We start from the raw sequence: 19566 nt of genomic DNA on the forward strand, positions 1-19566 counted from the left end.
TAGGCAGTTTAGACAAGAACCATCCTGCTTTTCTCTAATTAAAAATAAATTAGCCAATATGGATACATTAAAAAAAACTGTAAAATGAACTAGCAAGACCCTGGATGGCTTAGAACTTTAAAATTACACAGTCCATATTGTTAATGATCACCAAGAACAAAATGTTGTATAAAATAAAGTTGCAGGATTGTTTGCAAAACAGAAGATAATTGCCACTTACTGAGGGCCTCTCTGAATCTGCTCAGCAAAATGGAGTAAACTTGCCCACGTATAACAACTTCTTAAGGTAACAAAACTAGGATTTTATTCCCAGATATTCTTCCAGATGGATAGTGTGGGCTGTTTTCCCTCTCCATGCTGTCTGCTACACATGTTTCTTATTATAATAAATTCTTTCTCTTTGACCTACTCTTTCCAATAGTTAGACAGACAGACAGATGTTGAGTTGGCCAAAAAGTTTGTTCAGGTTTTTTCTGTAAAATGTTGTGAAAAAAAAAACAAACCTTTGAACCAACACAATAGATAGATATCTACCTGAGTCGAAGTCTGACTTCATTACTTCTACCTGGGACTGTTCAATTCAGCTCAGTCTTTGCGACCCCGTGGACTGCAGCCTGCTAGGCTTCCCTGTCCTTCACCAACTCCTGGAGCTCTTTCAAACTCATGCCCACTGAGTCAGTGATGCCATCCAACCATCTCATCCTCTGCCGTCCCCTTCTCCTCCCACCTTCACTGTTTCCCAGCATCAGGGTCTTTTCCAGTGAGTCAGTTCTTCCCATCAGGCGACCAAAGTATTGGAGCTTCAGCTTCAGCATCAGTCCTTCCAATGAATATTCAGGACTGATTTCCTTCAGGATGGACTGGTTTGATCTCCTTGAAGTCCAAGGGATCTGGGACTGTTACTTAACCACTAAAAGCTTCATTTTACTCAGTTTTAAAAGGGTGATTAACATATACACATATATCTATATCTCAGAAGATTTTTGCCCAGCTTATAAGAGAGAGCCACATATGTGAAAATACTTTGCAAACTGTGCCCAGTAGACTGGTGAACTGGCTCTGCAGCGTCACCACAGCCTTCAAACTCTTCTTGCATCACTATGAACTGTCTGTGCCTTAGATCTGCTAAGTGAAGACAGTTCTGTACTTACCTTGTGTGTTGGTTGGCTGAGCAAATGACATCAACGATGTAAAGGGATGATAATCCCATCTGGTGTGAAATTCACGCTCAGCATGTGTTGCTCATTATTTTGATCCTTCTCTTTCCCTTCCTCCACCTCATTAGATATGATCCTGGTCAGTGTTAGAATGAGATGTGTGTTGTAGCACATATTCACAGAATGTTTCAGCTTCATAGGACTTTGGAAATACTGTAATGATTTATCTTCTTTTACAGAGAGAAGCTAAAAATGAACTTGCCTAAGGTCACACAGCTGTCCTATGCCTAAGCCCTGCCTGCAAGATGCTGAAGTGATGAATTATTATATATTTGAAATATTGTGAGATATGAAGCATTTCATTTTATTACACAATATTATGAAATATATTATGAAATATTATATATAATTATTATATATAATTATATATTTTTAATCTATATATATAGGTGAAAATTCAATGGGAAAGTTAGATTTTGGAATAAACACAGGGAGCATGATTTCTGTTCATGACTGGTTGCCAGTGCAAATGACAAGTATTATATTGGTTACATGCCCTTGTTGAAACTAGAACATAGGCTACCAGGCTTAGAAAAGGCCACATGTCAACAACCTCCTATTTTTCTCCATTCTGAGATAAAATCTTTCAAGTTATATATCACCCTGGAAAGGCCATCTGTCTAAAATTGCTTAGGCTTGGGAAAGAGGTTTTTAGGTCAGATGTATTACTCTTATTCCACTTGAACTTTATTTTTTTCTCTCCTCTTGAGATCTGAAACTCAATGATCTTTGTCACAATTCATGATCTCAAGAAAGTTTAAAAAATACTTACAGTATAATAGCCAGGGAGCAAAATCTCTAAATGAAGAATTTCTATATTTGTTGCTCTGCAAACCATGCACCAGAGAAAGTTGGGTAATCTTCAGTAGATATGAGAACAGAGAGGGTTTCTCTTTGTGTCCTTCTAGGGGAGACTTCTTTTGGAACTGAGAACAGCTCATTCCCCAGCCCACTGTAAAAGAGTGGTCTGTCAGAGAAAGGGAAATATTCTCTGATATCCCTTGTATGCGGAATCTGAAAAGAAATGATACAAATTAACTTATTTACAAAACATAAACAGACTCAGAGACTTAGAGAATGAATTTACAGTTAGCAGGGGCGATGGGTGGGAGGAAGCGATAGCTATAGAGTTTGGGATGGACATGTACACACACTGTATTTAAAATGGATAACCAACAGGGAACTCTGCTCAGTGTTATGTGACAGCCTGGATCACATGGGAGTTTGGGGGAAAATAAATACATGTATATGTATTTCTGGATTTCTTTGCTTTCCACCTGAAACTATCTCAACATTGTTAATTGACTATGCATGCATGCTGAGTCACTTCAGTCATGTCCAACTCTTTGCAACCCTGGACTGTAACCCACCAAGCTCTTCTGTCCATGGGAGTCTCCAGGCAAGAATACTGGAGTGGATTGCCATGCCCTCCTCCAGGGGATCTTCCCGACCCACGGATTGAACCCATGTCTCTTATGTCTCCTGCTTTGGCAGGTGGGGTCTTTACCACTAGCACCACCTGGGAAGTATTGGCTATAGTCCAATATAAAATAAAAAGTTATAAAAACAAAATAATACCAAAAACAGCAGTTGCAACAGAAAAACAAAGAGTGGTCTGTAATAGCCCCTTATGAACTGGAAATCCACTCTTGCAGCCCCAGATAATTGCCAGCAATAGAAGCATGCCTTGGGATGACTTGCCATGTTTCCCTCCTTGGGAAATTACATTCCCGTTAGAGTCAAAATGTCTCAGTCCCTGTTGGCCACTTGACATAAAGTGCCAAGGGACAGCTATCTTCTTTGAGAATTAAGATGCAGAAAAAGATGATCAGCAAAAGGAGGAGAAGCAAGGATGTTATGTGTTGAATCACTGCAATTCTGAGATTGTTTATTACTGCAGTTCCTATTTTCTCACTAACGCAGCAAGAAGGAAAATATACTATCAAGTAAATTGAGGGTTGTTGTTTAGTTGCTAAGTCTTGTCTGACTCTTTTGCGACCCTATGGACTGTAGCCTGCCAGACTCCTCTGTCCATGGGATTTCCCAGGCAAGAATACTGGAGTTGGTTGCCATTTCCTTCTTCAGGGGATCTTCCTGACACAGGGATCGAACCTGCATCTCCCGCATTTGTGGGTGGATTCTTTACCACTGAGCCACCAGGGAAGCCCCAAATTGAAGATATTTATACCTTATAACTGAACAATTCCATTTCTAGATATATTCAAAGGAAAACCTTATATATTTGCAGAGGAATAGGAATGAGAGAAATAATTGTTCATCAGTGGAAGAAAGAGTACATAAATTGTGATACAGATACATAAATCGTGATGCAAATGGACCACTATGCGGCAGCTAAAATAAATGAAATAGAGGTATATCTATCCCCATGGATAACTCTCAGAAATAGAATGTTGAGTGGGACAAGTTATGGAAAGATACATCTAAAATTTAAATTTATTTTAAAATATGAAGAAAAAATATAGTATGTTAAAGTTGATAAAAATCAAGTGACCAGTCCTGGTGCCATTTGAAATATTTCACACCTTAAAAAATGAGCAAAATATTGTTTAGGGACTTCCTGGATGGTCCAGTGTTAAGACTCTGCACTCCCAGTGAGGGGGGCCTGGGTTCTATCTCTGTTTGCGGAACTAGACCCCATATGCCACACCTAAGAGTCAACGCGCCGAGACTAAGGGACCCACATGCCGAAACTAAGATCTGATGCAGCCAGACAAATAAATATTAATAAAAATAAGATATTTTTTAGATTCTACATGTAAGTGATATCATACAATATTTGTCTTTCTCTGGCTGACTTATTTCACTTAGCATGATGCCTTCCAATGTTACTCCATGTTGCTGTAAATGGCAAAATTTCATTCCTTTTTATGACTGTACTGTGTTCCATTATTTATGTGTGTGTTTATGTATATATGTATACACAGGCATATATATATATATACACACCACTACATCTTCTTTCTCTACTTACCAATTGATGAACATTCAGTTTGTTTCCATATCATGGCAATTGTAAATAATGCTGCTGTGAATATTGGAATTTCTGTAAAAAAAAAAAAAAAAACTAGTGAATACAAAAAAGAAGCAGACTCAACAGAGATAGCAAACTGAGGTGGGCAGGAGGGGCACAGTAAAGGTTGGGGTGTAAGAGGTATTATGTCTGGGTATAAGATAGGCTACAAGGATGTATTATACAACATGGGGAATAGAGCCAATATTTTATAATAACTGGAGTGTAATATAGCCAATATTTTATAATAACTGGAGTATAATAAGTGGAGTGTAACTTTAAAAAATTATACAGAAGAAGTGGTTAAAAATTGGTAATATCACCTTTTCTATCCTGAAATACAATTCATAGGAGATATAGCTGTACTCTAAATTTAATTATTTAAATATATTAAATGTATATTAAAATATTTAAATAAGTGTGAAATATAGTTATGTAGATCAGTGTAATGCCCTATTTATAGCATAAGGAAGTAAACATAAATTTTCAGTCCAGGTTCGATGTATGAGACAGGGTGCTCAGGGCTGGTGCACTGGGGTGACCCTGAGGGATGGGATGGGGAGGGAGGTGGAAGGGAAGGTCAGGATGGGAGACACATGTACACCGCCACCTGATTCATGTCAATGTATGGCAAAAACCACCACAATATTGTAAAGAAATTAGCCTCCATTTAAAATAAAGGAAAACAATGAGTAAACAAGATAAAGTCATCTTGCACATACATTCAGTACTTCAGGATACCATTGTTGAGTTTGGGTCAATTCTTATCCCCTCCTTTTCTTTAGTCATAATTTTAAACAATTTTCAGTAGCAGAGAGATTTGGTCTCCAGTCCAACAGAGAGGCTAAATCTCAACTAATAGCTTTTCACTGAAAATTTCCTTACCCTTTCAGAGTTTTAATTCTTTTATCACTTTCTCACAGAATGGATTGAAAAATATATATTGATTGAAACAAAATTAAATATTATGCATTTTATATAAAATGTCACAGTGGCTGGCTGTTTTCAACATAATATAGATATAATTTGTGCCAATTTTTTCTCCTACATTTATAGTACAAGTATTTTCTCAGCTTCATTCATATCATTTAAAGACTGAATAAAATTTTATTGAATAAGTATTACACAATTACTTATCTATTTTGACTATTTTACTTTCCCACATTTGCTCCTATAAATTACTCCTTAATACACATTTTCTGTGCGAGTAGTTAATATTATATCTGTGCAAAATAATTATTAAAATTAGAATAATGGGTCAAATGGTACTTACACTTCTGATACATATTTTTCAAGTTGTGCGATAATGGTGTTGAGCATCTTATAGGCTTTGTGACCTCAAGTAAATTATAGGTAAATATCTTCAGCCCTCAGGCACTTTTTCTTCATCTTAAAGTATGATTTCAAATAGTAACTCTATGAGAGGGTGAGTATGAGACTGAAGTAATACAGTGTATGCAAAGCACTATTTCACCTTCTTAGATACAGTTAGTAGTCAATAAATGTTACTTATTTTATTAGTGTATTATCCCAAATAGCAGTATGCGTCTGTTACCTACCTCCTAGCTAGTTTGACAGAGAAAAATTAATCTCACAACTATTTTCCTTTTATTTATGTATTTTTTAACTTAAAAACATCTTTATTTGGCCACACCAGGTCTTAGTTGTGGCACGTGGAACCTTTATTTGTGGCGTCTGAACTCTCAGTTTGGTGTATGGGATCGCTTCTCTGACCAGGGACTGGACTCGGACTCTGCATTGGGAGTGTGGAGTCTCAGCCACTGGATCACCAGGGAAGTCCCTCTCACTCGTATTTTGACTTATATTACTTGTGTTTATCTGATTACAACATAATTTAAACATTTTTTCATTATATCGGTCAACTGAAATTATTTTATATATAATTTTTTTGAAATGTTTATGTTTAATTCCACTAATAAGGCCTTACTTTTTCTTACTGATTTTTATTTTTTATATAGTGAAGCTATTCATACTTTGTTAGTAATATTCATACCACTACTTTTCCCTAACATATAGTTTAGAAACATTTAGTTTCTTTTTCCCTGAAATAACTTTAAAAGTACTTGTAGGAAATAGAATTATAAGGAAGCGAATTTTATTTCCCAAGTGTAATTACATCCTAATTTCCAAAGGCTGGGCTGAAATTTCCAGGCTCTTGCTGAACGTCTTTCTACCCATCCCCTTGTTTCTCAGTAAGTTTCTCCCTTTTGTGATCTTGGCTCTCTCATTCGTTGGTACTTCATTAATGGGCTGTGCTGTCATTTCTCTGGAGGAGAATGAAAGACGTATTATTGTTACATCATAGTTTGAACCTAAGAGACTCATCTTGGCTCCCTCTCATATTTGTTTCATTTCCTCCCTCATACTGTTGGGATGTACCTCGTTCACAAGTGCCTCATAGCACAAAGGTGGCTGACATCTTGGGCAGTTGGTATTGGCTCAGGGCTTCCCTGGTGGCTCAGACAGTAAAGAATCCACCTGCAGTGCAGGAGACCTGAGTTCCATCCCTGGGTTAGGAAGATTCTCTGGAGAAGGGAATGTCAACCCACTCCAGTATTCTTGCCTGAAGAATCCCCAGGGACAGAGGAGCTTGGCAGGCTACAGTCCGGGACACGACTGAGCAATTAAGCACAGGGCTGCTCCAAGGTTGTGTGGGAGTGAGTACTGAAGGATTCATCACACATCTCTGATTTAATTCGTGAGGCTCAGTGTGAGATGAGACCAATATTGAGATACTGGTAGGAATATGCCTAGAGATGGAAGTGTGGGAGTGTGGAGTGGGGCTCTGAAACTGTATTAGTTTCCTATTGCTGCTGAAGCAAATAGCCACAAAATTAGTGTCTTGAAACAACACAAATTTATTGTCATACAGTCATACTGTAAGATACAGTACAGGAGGGGAAAGGCCTAAAATAAGTTTTGTGTGTCTAAAATCAAAGTGTTGACAAGACTGTGTTCTGTTTGGAGGTTCTAGGGAAGAATCTATTTCCTTGATTTTCCAGCTTCCAGAGGTTGCCTGCATTCTTTGGTTTGTGACTCTTTCATTCATCCTCAAAATCAGCAGCAAGTTATCTTCAAGTGGCCTCTGCTTCCATCTTCTCATCGCTTCTCTGACTTTGACTCTCTGCCTCCCTTTTCTCCCTTTTAAGGACCTTTGTAGTGACACTGGGTTCACCTGGGTGATTCTGGGTAATCTCCCCACAGCAAGTTCCTTCACCTTTAAGTCTCCTTTTCAATATATGGTCACACATCCACAGCTCGGTCTGGGGCTTAGAATGGAGGATCAAATCCTACGTTTCACAGTCTGCTCTCTGGGGCCCAAGGATGCATGCTGTCTGCTATGCAAAATGCATTCAGCCCATCCCAGAGTCCTTATCAACCCGTTCCAGCATCAACTCAAACTCTATATTCCTGGGACTTCCTCGGTGGTCCAGTGGTTAATCCTTTGCCTTTCAATGCAGGAGGTGTGGGTTCAATCCCTGGTTAGGGAGCTAGGATCCCACATGCCTTGTGGCCAAAAAACCAAAACTTAAACAATGGAAGCAATATTGTAGTAAATTCAAAAAGACTTAAAAAAATGGCCCACAGCAAAACAGTCTTTAAGAAAATCCATATTCCCATCAAAATATTGTTAGTTTAAAAGTCCCATGTCTTACTGCCCAAGATCTTTGATTAAGGAGCTAGATTAAGGTAGAAATAATTCTTGATTCTAAAGCTGTGTTCTTTCCACAATAGCTCATTTTTATTCTCAACACAGGTTAGGAAGTCTTCATTTCTTTCTCAGCTACCCAACGTTCAATTTAAGAAGCCTATCTAGAAAAGGGCATGATCAAAACCAGAGCTAAAACCTTTTGATTCTTTCTCTGATACTTTTAGTATATAACCATGGATATATCGTTTGCATGAGAATGAAGTTTACTTGTATAATCTACTTTATAGTGAGAATTGGAGGTAAAAAAATAGAAATTATATCTTCTGCAACCCAAAATAGTACCAATCCTGCCAACTGGAAGTGGGAAAAATCAGGAAGTTACTTTTTTTTTTTTTTATTGCTTATCCCAGTGGAGGAGGAAATGACAACCCACTCCAGTCTTCTTGCCTGGAATATTCCATGGACAGAAGAGCCTGGTGGGGTACAGTCCTTGAGGCCACAAAGCCATGACGGAGTGACTGAGCACGTGCAGGAGAGAGGTAAGAAATAGTATGGTTCTGCAAAACAGAAAGGGAGATTTTGGAAGACAGTTTATCAGTTTTCCAAGGTATATGGGAGAACTAAAACTTTTCTAAGAATCAGTTGATGAGAACTCCAGTTAGATGATTTCTGGTAGAAATTGAAAATAAAGATCTTGATGCAGATTAGTGATAATCCACCCTAATCTCCTCTGGGATAAATCAAATCTGTAAACAGAGACTGATCAGCAGAAACAAAGGGGAAAAATGTCTGATATAACTTTTATTTTTACCTAATTAATATTCACACAAGCTCTCCATTAGTGACATAATATCAGGATAACATATAGCCTATAGTATGTTGTATCCTGAGATGTTTAGGTAAAAAATATAGTAAATGGCACGTATTTCTCATTTTAGAGTAAGAGCTCATTTATACATAATGTAATCTTTTGTTAGCTCTGTAAAGTCACAGCCTAAACATTTCTTCTGGTTCTTGAAACATCATCATCATCACCCTATTGCTATTATTTACATCGTACTTTTACGTTATCAAAGTTTGCCAGGAACTGTGAAAAATGCTTTTCTTGGATTGTTTCATTCTCTCTATCTATATAATTGAGGGCCTCTGATTGTCCTTATTTATCAACTGGAATGGATAAACTAAGTACACTTATAAGGTCACACAACTAGCAAATGGCAGAATCAGGATTCCAGCCTCTATGGGGCTAACTCTAGGACCACTGTTGGTCTATAAAGCGGATATGGGGCAGTTTACTTGTCTAGCCTCAGTACTACAAATGATTGAATATTTTGATGAAACGGACTCACCTCTGCTTTAATCACCCACCACTCCAGTTCCACACTATCATCTTCCTATTCTTTAACCACATCAAGTTTGGCTCTTGCCACTGGGGCTTCGCACTGATTTTAATTTATGCTGGCACTCTCTAGCCCCAGTGTGTGGAAGCAGTCTGTTTCCTCATCGCTTTCATGTCAATCAGTTTCTTTGAGATGCCTGCCTTGGCCTCTCCCTTCATTGTCTCTTTTCTCGGAAGGCTCATTTTCTTTCCAGCACTTATGGATAGTTGGTTGGTATTATTATGTATTTAAGTATGCAATCCTGAAGGAAATCAACCCTGAATCTTCTTGGAAGGACTGATGTGAGGCTCCACTACTTTGGTCACCTGATGCAAAGAGTCGACTCACTGATATTGGGAAAGGCTGAGGGCAAGAGGAGAAGGGGGTGAGAGAGCATGAGACGGTTGGATGGCATCACTGACTCAATCGACATGAATTTGAGCAAACTCCAGGAGATAGTGAAGGACAGGGAAGCCTGGCATGCTTCAGTTTATGGGGTTGTAAAGAGTTGGATATGACTTAGAGACTGAACAACAATATGTATTTCTTATTTTTCTCACTAAATCAATCTCTATGAAGACAGGATTCTGTCCTCCGTTGCTCATCTTTGCTTTCGCAGTGCTCTAGAACACATCTGTCTTAATAACAGATGCTAACTGATATGTCTGTCATGAATGGATAAAAGAACGCTTTTCCATAATTTAACCTGTTTGCTATGGTGATTAGCATCACTATGTTTATAGATATGGACAATATGAGGTTCTTAACACAATTTGTACAGCTGAATTTCAAAAGAGTTTGTATTGGTTGAAATTTCCACCAATAGTATACAAAACTCTCTTTTTGCTATTCCCTCATTGACTGGACCTGACCCAACCATAACAGCCAAGCTTGTGCTGTCCTGAGTAACCAAAGTCAGACACGCACCCCATCTGCCCAGAAGTCTATCCAAAGGTCGCTGTTGGTTTTTCTATGTCAGGGGTTGTTGCAGGTCATTCCCACTGCTTCTTATTAATACTTTTTCTTCTCATTGCCTTCTCCAGGCAGGAAATGCTGAGGACTCTAATCAGTCTTGGGGAAGGATTTGGAGTGAAACTGAGATGATATAATCTCTGGGCTGGTTTAAAGTCTGAACTTTGAAATCGGGAGGCTAGAATTCATGTCCTGCCCTGCCTTGGAATTCTCTAGCCCTCGAGTTCTGCCTCTTAGGAAATAATAGTCACCCAGTGTCCACTTCACAGATAGTTGTGAGGAATAAATGCAATAATGTGTGACGTTCATAGTCCAGTGGCAAGTTCATGGTGCTAGTCGCTTCAGTTGTGTCTGACTCTTTGTGACCCCATGGACTGTAGCCCTCCAGGCTCCTCTGTCCATGGAATTCTCCAGGCAAGAATACCATTGTGGGTTGCCATTCCCTTCTCCAGGCAGGTCTTCCTGACCCAGGGATTGAACCTGGGTCTCCCACATTGCAGGCAGATTTCTTTACCATCTGAGTCACCAGGGAAGCCGCCATTACAATTGAAGAAACAAACACCCACTGCAAAGAAACACTAGAGCAATTTCTTTGGGCCCAGCCAGTTCTCTGACAGCCTCTAAGATGGGAAGATACCATGAACTGGCTCTGCTGCAGAGTTGGCAGGAAGGGCAAGGAGGCCAGTGGTGTGACTGCCCTGGGCACTCCCTGTAAGCGGGGACGCACATTGAAATAGTGACAGATTGATGGGAAAAGAGAAGTTAGTGAGGCCTGACATCTAAAAAAGGCTTCAAGAATGGACAGAGAGGAAACGGGGTGTCAGCTGTGCTGCTGACTTCGTTGTATTTTAATAGAACTATATTCCAGGAAAGAGCTTCTTGAGTAAGGAAGTTCCCTGAACCCGTGCCCCGAGACATTTCAGCAGCAGGTTTTGAAAGCAGCTTTCTTTGGCTGGTTATGATAGCTTGTGCAGTAATATCTATTTTGTCAGTTTTATATGGCTGAGTTTCTTTCAAAAAAAAAAACAACCCAGCAATCTTGGCTAATATTTATTAGGAACTTACTATATGCCAGGTGATTATTAAACATTTTCAATGAATTTCTTCATTGAAGGTTATACTTGTTACACATCAATGGAGTCCCAGGCACTGTCCTGATGGCTGCGGATACAGCAGTGAAATAAAAAGACATTGTTCCTATCATCATAGAGCCTACTTCCCAGGGTACCAAACCTGCAACAGGTACCAATTTGAAAATAAAATAAAGAATAATATAATCACAGAGATCTTTCCAAATTGGAACAGATAAAAAGTACATAAATTCACAAAAGATTTCCACTATATCTATGTATTGTAATTTAATCATTGCTTTACTGATGCCAAAGCGGGTTGCTTCTAGTCTCTTGCTATCTCTTACAACGTTACAGTTCACATCCTTAGAGAGTATTTTCCTGTAGACTGTTTTGCATGTTTATTGTTGCATAACATATCCTCCCCCTTTTTTCCGTAAGAAAGGGACTGTTTTTGCTATGTAGTAATTTTCTTAATATGTTTTGTTCCCATGGAAGTTTCCAGATGCCTTTTTCCCTTTGAACTGTCTCTGTCATGTTTAGTCCTAGCTGGAACAGTTCCATTGTAAATGTTATTTTATTTTTTTAGACAAAGACCCCACCCACACCTCTCTTTGAGAGGTCTTTCCCATCTTGGGTTTTATGGGACCATATCCTTATAATTCTTAGCCCCTTTCTCTCCTTAATAGTATCTGTCAGGCATCACTTTAAATATTTGGTCCCATCAAAAGTTTTGTAATATAAATCTCGACATTTGTTGGTAATTTATTATTGTGCTCAGTAGTGCATGACTCTGTACAACTCTGTGACCCCATGGACTGTAGCTTGCTAGGCTCTTCAGTCCATGAGATTTTCCAGGCAAGAATAATGAAGTGGATTGCTATGCCCTCCTTCAAGGGATCTTCCTGACCCAGGGATTGAACCCACGTCTCCTGTGTCTCCTGCATTCTTTACCACTGTGCCACCCAGGAAATTTATTATTACTTATGCTATAAATGAGATTCTCATATATTATACTTTCTAACTGGTTGTTGTTTCCATTTGTATGGGAAGTTCTTCAGTGATGTTACTGTATTCTCCTACTGACTCCAATAGTTATTCAGTCTATTCTTTTGAGTTTTCCGGATACATAGTCATAATTCATATAAATGCTAATTCTGACCTCTTTCCTTAATTTGAATCTTTATTTTACCCTTTCTCTAAGTCAGTCCTGTCCAGTGATTGGAGCAGAGTAGAGCTGACAGCAGTAGAGGGTTAAGTAGCATCAAATTTACTTAAGTGTGGGGAGAGATGTGATGTATGTAGAAGCTGGAATCTACGTATAACTGGAGCATGTGGGATTTCTACTAAGCTCCCAGAATCTGGAAATGAATTGTTACATGGTTTGGAGAAGCTTGGATGCCTTGAAAAATGTCCTGTACATAGACAGTGACTTTGGCAAATAGTAGGGCTGGGGGCTCTTTTGTTTGCGGCTTCTGCTTTGCATTTTGCATAATTCTATCACCAGGCTTTTCACAGCATACTGCAATCATTTCTTCAGTTGTCATTCATTTTTTTCAGTCATCATCTGCCCAACTGTACAGTGAGCTCCTTGAAGGCAGGAATTTGTTTTCCTCTCTATATCCCCAGTTACAGCAGAACGTCTAGAAAAGTATAGGTTTTTGGCACATACTTGCTAATGAGTTACTAAATTGCCAAATGTGTGAATGAATATACATAGATAAAGTCATGCATTTTTATTGGATGTTGAATGAATGAGCAAATAGAGTCATGACTCCACTGGATTTCTCATGCCCCTAAGCGGAAAGATTAAATGAGGCTGAGACCTTACTTCTTCTTCCTTGGGATCAGAGTTGAGGAAGTCAGTGGGTCAAATGAGCTGGCTTAGTTCCCTTGTCAGACTTCCTTTCTTCTTTCGGGATGGATGGTTTGGTAGAGACTTGATTTAGCAAGAACGTCTCCTTTACATTTTGATCAGGAACTACTTGTTTTTCTGGAAGCTGAATCAGGCATAATTTGCTTTTAAAGAACCCTAAGCAGATTTTTGCAGATCTGATCCTTATCAGTACTGTTGATCCAAAACTATTGGTCCTCTTTAGGGGTTAATATCAGCTTTACTTAGGAGTGGAGCATCTGCTGTAGAAGTGGTGAGTCTGAAATGATTCTCTCTCCTGCTGTCCAAAGATGTGGGGCTTCCCTGGTGGTCCAGTGGTTAAGACTTCATGCTTCCAATGCAGAGGCATGGGTTTGATCCCTAGTTGGGGAACTAAGATCCCACATGCTGTGTGGCATGACCAAAAAATTAAGAGTTAAAAAAAGATCATCACATAATGATTTTGTAATTACTTGACTACCTCTGGATAGTTTACATACATACACACATACACACACACTTAAATTAATTTGTTGCTTTTTTTCCCATCAGAGAGACCAAATCATTGATCCTCTTTAATACCTTGTGGATTTAGCCTCCAATCTTGAGACGATGAATTCTGTCTTTTATGCTAAATGTGGCTCACTGCTAATAGGTGTGCTATGCCAAGGGTTGTGGCTGTTATGCTGTGGATTGATGTATTTTGAAAGAAACTGAGGTTGTATCTGGGACTAATGTGAAACAGTTCTGCTGTGGTTGTGGGAAGAGGGAAGTATGGCTTACATACCCTCTGTTTATTTACATTTTATGTTCTAACATTTGAAGACAGGAAATAATTCCTAACTCAGAATCACCTCTCTCCCAAACTTTTGTCCACTTTGGCCCATAACGACATCCTTGTCCTCAGAACTCTTGCAGCATATGCTTCCTGACCCATTCAATCATAGCTTTCTGATTGGCTTCTGTCTTCTGGTCAAGCATACATGCCTCGTCTCCCCCACGTGGATGGTGTTGGAAGCGAACTTCCAATGGAAATCTTAAATGGACTTAAAATGACTCAGAGAGAATTTGCATTTTGCCATCTATGTTGTAGTCACTGGAGTAAGTTATTTAATCTCTCAAAACCTAGTTTACTACTAGCTTTACTCTTGTCACATAATTGTGAAGATTAAATGAGATAATGTAGGTGTTTAGTGCACAATGTTGTTGTGGTCACCCTGAAGGAATACAATGACCTCCAGCCTTGCAAATGTTGATTAGAACTTGTTTGAATGGCAGTGGGAAGCAAAGAGAACTACTGTCCAGGAGAGGGTGCTTTAGCTCATGATCTTTGATTATTCTGATTCATTATGTAAGGCCACTGGTCAAGTGGCAGATAACGTGTAGTCTAGTCCCACTGGTGTAGTTGTCCCAGTGGAGAGGGGCGTATCAGGCTGAGCTCTGCTGTGAAAAGCTATGACAAACCTAGGTAGCATATTAAAAAGCAGAGACATTACTTTGCCAACAAAGGTCCATATAGTGAAAACTATTATATTTCCAGAGTCATGTATGAATGTGAGAGTTGGACCATAAAGAAGGCTGAGCACTGAAGAATTGATGCTTTTGAACTGTGGTGTTGGAGAAGATTCTTGAGAGTCCCTTGGACTGTAAGGAGATCAAACCAGTCCATCCTAAAGGAAATCAACCCTGAATATTCTTTGGAAGGACTGATGCCGAAACTGAAGCTCCAATATTTTGGCCACCTGATGTGAAGAACTGACTCATTGGAAAAGACCCCGATACTGGGAAAGATTGAAGGCGGGAGGAGAAGGGGGTGACAGAAGATGAGATTGTTGGATGGCATCATCGACTCAATGGACGTGAATTTGAGCAGACTTCGCGAGATGGTAAAGGACAGGGAAGCCTGGTGTGCTGCAGTCCATGGGGTCGCAAAGAGTTGGACATGCCTGAGGGACTGAACAACAGCAACAAAAACTATGTGAGTTCTTCTAGGCACTCAGTACATTTGATTCCATACTGGTTAAGCTATCTGCTGTCGATGATTTCTGAACCTATACAAGAAGAAAAAAGTCTTCTGATGGGGCTGTGAGTGTTCTAACCATCATGATAATTGTTTGTAATTGACTAAATGTGAAATTTGGGCTTCTCTGGTGTCTCAGACGGCAAAGAATCTGCCTGCAATACAGGAGACCTGGCTTCGATCTTCAGTTGGGGAATATTCCCTGAAGAAGGGAATAGTTACCCACTCCAGTATTCTTGCCTGGAGAATTCCATGGACAGAGGAGCCTGGTGGGCTACAGTCCACAGGGTCACACAGAGTCAGACATGATTGAGCAACTAACACTTTCACTTTCAAATGTGACAGTTAGGATAGGCTGATCATGAAAGATGAATATTTTAGTTCCCATAATGGTAATTTTTCACTACAAATTAATCAGTTATTGTTCTAGCAGTCTCACAAACTAGGCTAATGCAGGGCCCTGAATGATGGGGCCTGTTTTTTAAAAAATAAACCTACAAAGATGACCAGACTCTGAGCTATGGTGAATTTCCTAAGGTACTGAATGCAATGCTGTGAGGTATTATGTAGGGCAGACTGTTTCCTTTTCCCCTTAGTATAGCCAACATAGCCATTGGCAGAGTTTACTGAGATTCTTTTCTTGGAATGTCTACAGGTCAGAACTCCATGAGGTCATGGACTGTGAATTTGCTGTCTCCGTGCATTTATTTTCTCCCTTTGAAATTTGTCCCTTGTACCTCCTCCCAAAAGCATGGGAGGATATGAGAATCAAAATTAATAATGGATTCAGTGTTCCTCGGATACTTTGGAAATACAGTGGTGAATACGATAGACAAATCCTTGCTTTTATGAAGCTTTTGTTCTATGAAGATGGATCTGCAAGAACTTTGCATTTTATAGAATGTTCTACAAATGTAATTCTTATTAGAACTCATCTTTTGTTATTCAGTTCAAATGTTAGATCTCTAACACCATCTCTGACTCTCCCAGAAAAATAGAAATCACTGAAATCCCTTCTGTGCTTCCATAAAAACTCATACTTCTTTTGATCAGAGCGAGCAAACTCCATATTTTGATTATCTATTTACATGTCTCTCTTCTCCATTACTTTCTAATTTCATTAAAGGCAAGAACTCTGCCTGGTTCTCATTAAATAATTGGCATCCAGCACAGTCCTTGGAAACATAGTAGTTGCTATTACATGTTTGCAGTACAGTTTAAGGGTGAGGTTACAGTCCTGATATGATCAATGACCAAACTATTTCCCAATCATGCCAACTGGTCATCATTTCACCCATAGGATTTTACATAAGGAACACATATAAACAAATATTATTGAGTATCACTGAATAAGCATTCAGTTGCCCATTAGAGGGTCCTCTGACCAACACTGGAATGAAGTAGGTGAGTTAGAATTGAATCCAGTGTGGAATTTCTTTGGCTCTCACCTGTGTACTCACATACTAAATTCAAAATGTGAGGGCTAGGGTCTTCATTTGTGTCTAGAGAAAGGTGAAAAGGTCAAACCCCAAGAAGATCCCGCGTTCAAGTACCCACCTTGCCAGACAGAATGAATGGAAGAGAGAAACGAGAATAGCCCAACAGGAGTGGGCAACACTGTCTTAGGTCCGAGACAGGAAACCCCAAATAATAGCAGCCTCTAAGTGCTGCGATTTTAACAGTCATCCAGCAAAACTACAATTGCTCACATATGGATGGCTCTGACATTCCCTGTTGAGATAAGCCAAACATTCCTGCCATGGCCAGATGCCTCTAAATGAACTCTCAGAGGTCCTCTCAGCATCGCCTGTTTCAGCATACAGCAAGTTTCCCGCATATGAATGAGTTCTGTTCCAACAGTGCATTTGTAAGTCCAGTTTGTAAGTCCAACAAAGGTAGCCTAGGTACCCCCAACTAACGTAGCCAGCTATACATACAGTAATGTAATAGGTTTCTAATACTTTTCACACCAAGAATACATAAAAATCAAACACACAAAATGAGGAAAATACTTTAAATCTTACAGCACCGCACTTTGAAAAGTATAGTACAGGAGCTGGCACACAGGGACTGGCATCGAGTGGGCAGTCGGAAGAGCTACTGGAGGGCGGGGTGGGGATGGCAGAGCTGAAGGATCTTCAGTGAAGGAGACTCAGGGCAAGCTGCAGTGTCCCTCACACCTGATGCTGGCGGAACGCATGTTCGCATCTTTCAAAGTTCACAACTTGAAGTCGTCCGTATGGGACTTATTATATTTGGTCGCTTATTTTCACCAAGTCACAGTTGGGGTGGCTATTTCTGCTTGGACGCCTACCAACTCTTTACATGGTGTAACCCAACAGCGCCTCACCTCATTGCCCTCTGCCACCCCTCTTATCTCCTGCCTCTAGTTTCCTTTGGGAATTGGAGGTTTTGTGGAACACAAGGCTGGAAGATATATTCTTTCTCTAACCACTCACTGTCCCAGGATGCAATTGTTCATACAGCCTCTCCCAGCACAGTTTCCAAAGATCGATTCAGCCAGCTCAGTAATGATTTGTTGGTGCTTCCTCCTTCCCTGTCTTACACTTTACGGGAGCTATGAAAGAAGCAAGTCTAGCTTGGGAAGAGAAAGCTAAATGACCCTCCCGCTAGAGTTGGTTAATTAATTAATGATGAGACCAGTATTTAATGGAGTGCCCCAGCTTTCTGCACAGGAGAATCACCTGGGGATCTTTAAACATTTCTAAAGCCCAGGCTGCTCCCAGACTATTTCAATCACAGCCTTTGGGGGTGAGACCTAGGCAGTGATACTTTCTGAAGCTCTCCAGTGATCCCAATGTGCAGTCAAGCTAGGGGACCACTGAGCTAAGTGATAGCAGGAATAAACCAAATCATTTTAATCTGCTGAAAATTTTAAAAATATTATTGTTCAAAAATTATGAAGAGAATATAAATTCACCATCTTTGTATCTGATGTAAGGGGATACATACTGACTGCTGACTCAAGAGAATATGTTAGAAAGGGGAAAAGGAATGTCTGTGTCTGCAGAAAGCCTTGAGCCACTGTGAAATAATGTCTGTCATTGGATGTCACTCAGAGTGACCTTTGGCATGGACAAAGGGAGCCTGATTGAGAAATCTGAGTGCCTAAGGATATCTGTGGCTTTCTTTAACATTTGGAAATGCCCATTTTGACTCACCTCTTATACTTGGCATTCAGAAAAGAACTCTTCATTAAAAATCAGTTGATAAGATCTCTTGGCCAGGTCATCTGCTTTCAAGTCCCCATGGCAGTTGGCTGTGCTAAAGAAGACATATTAAGGCTGCATGTTTGAGGAAAAAAAAAAAAAAAGAGGAAGTAGTAAAATAGAGAGTTTGAAGATGACATTTTATGTTTGTAGACAGGTAGGGCTGGGAGAAAGAAAGGTCATTTTAACTACCCTACTGCCTTTATGGAACTCTGAACCTAACCATAATTTATCTAATGATTAATGCTTCAGATGCAAATTCATACTATTCAACGACTTCTCCAATTACTGATGTTGGAAATCAGCATGAATGTGAAAGGAATTTGGGCTTTAAAGTCAGTAAAAACAGGCTCAAATCTAGATTTTTTTCTACTTATTAGACTTATAAACTTGTACAAAATCATTTTAATTTTTTTGAGCCCATGTCATCATTTAACAAAATGGCCAAGGATTACATTTAATAGGGTTATATGGAAGAGTACTTGGAATAGTGGGGAGAAATCATCCTAATACATAGTAACACCAAGCAAGAGTTTCATTTTCTCCTTCCTTTTTGTCACTCTCTTCCTCCACTCCCATGACTCATGGGAATAACAATGTATTTGCAAAGTTGTCTTTGGACAATATGATCCTTAAACAGCTAAATAAAGAATGATGTCTGATTTTTACATTGCTTAAAATAATTTCTCAGAATTATAATTGGTGTGTGCAGTAGGGTGTAGTTAACAGAGCACAGTGTCTGGCACAAACATTTCTGAATCGGTGAATGAAAGTGTATTGTTTTGGGACTTAAGAGATGTGGGATCAAGTTCAGTGATGACTAAGCTGTGTTACAGGCAGGTAACATCTTCCTCATTTGAAAGACAAGAGAGATGGAGAAAATTCCCTTTGTTTTCAACTTGAAAATCCTGAGATGTAGTTAGTACGTGAACACTATGATCTTTCCAGCTGTACCTTGTTCATCCCTCAGGCAGAGCTCTCTCTGTTGTGTTGCTACTACGTGTTTGCTCTTTGGCTGAGCTTGTGCTGACTTGCATGTGGAAGGAGGTAAGAGAACAGGCTTTGGAACCAGCCGGCCTCAGTGTAATAATGTCAGGTCTT

The 19566-nt window shown here is 39.5% G+C and overlaps 1 long non-coding RNA gene across 1 annotated transcript; it reads right to left on the reverse strand.

Annotated features, from left to right (window-relative positions):
- Positions 1-11311: 11311 nt before the first annotated feature.
- Positions 11312-18512, reverse strand: LOC120878875. Its single transcript, XR_005724639.1, has 2 exons — positions 18418-18512; positions 11312-11505 (listed from the first exon to the last, which is right to left on the reverse strand). It is a non-coding gene; the product is annotated as an uncharacterized LOC120878875 (long non-coding RNA).
- Between the last annotated feature and the right edge of the window lie 1054 nt (positions 18513-19566).

This window comes from Oryx dammah, unplaced genomic scaffold (genome assembly GCF_014754425.2).
Source record: "Oryx dammah isolate SB20612 unplaced genomic scaffold, SCBI_Odam_1.1 HiC_scaffold_19, whole genome shotgun sequence".
In the NCBI taxonomy this organism is placed as follows: domain Eukaryota; kingdom Metazoa; phylum Chordata; class Mammalia; order Artiodactyla; family Bovidae; genus Oryx; species Oryx dammah.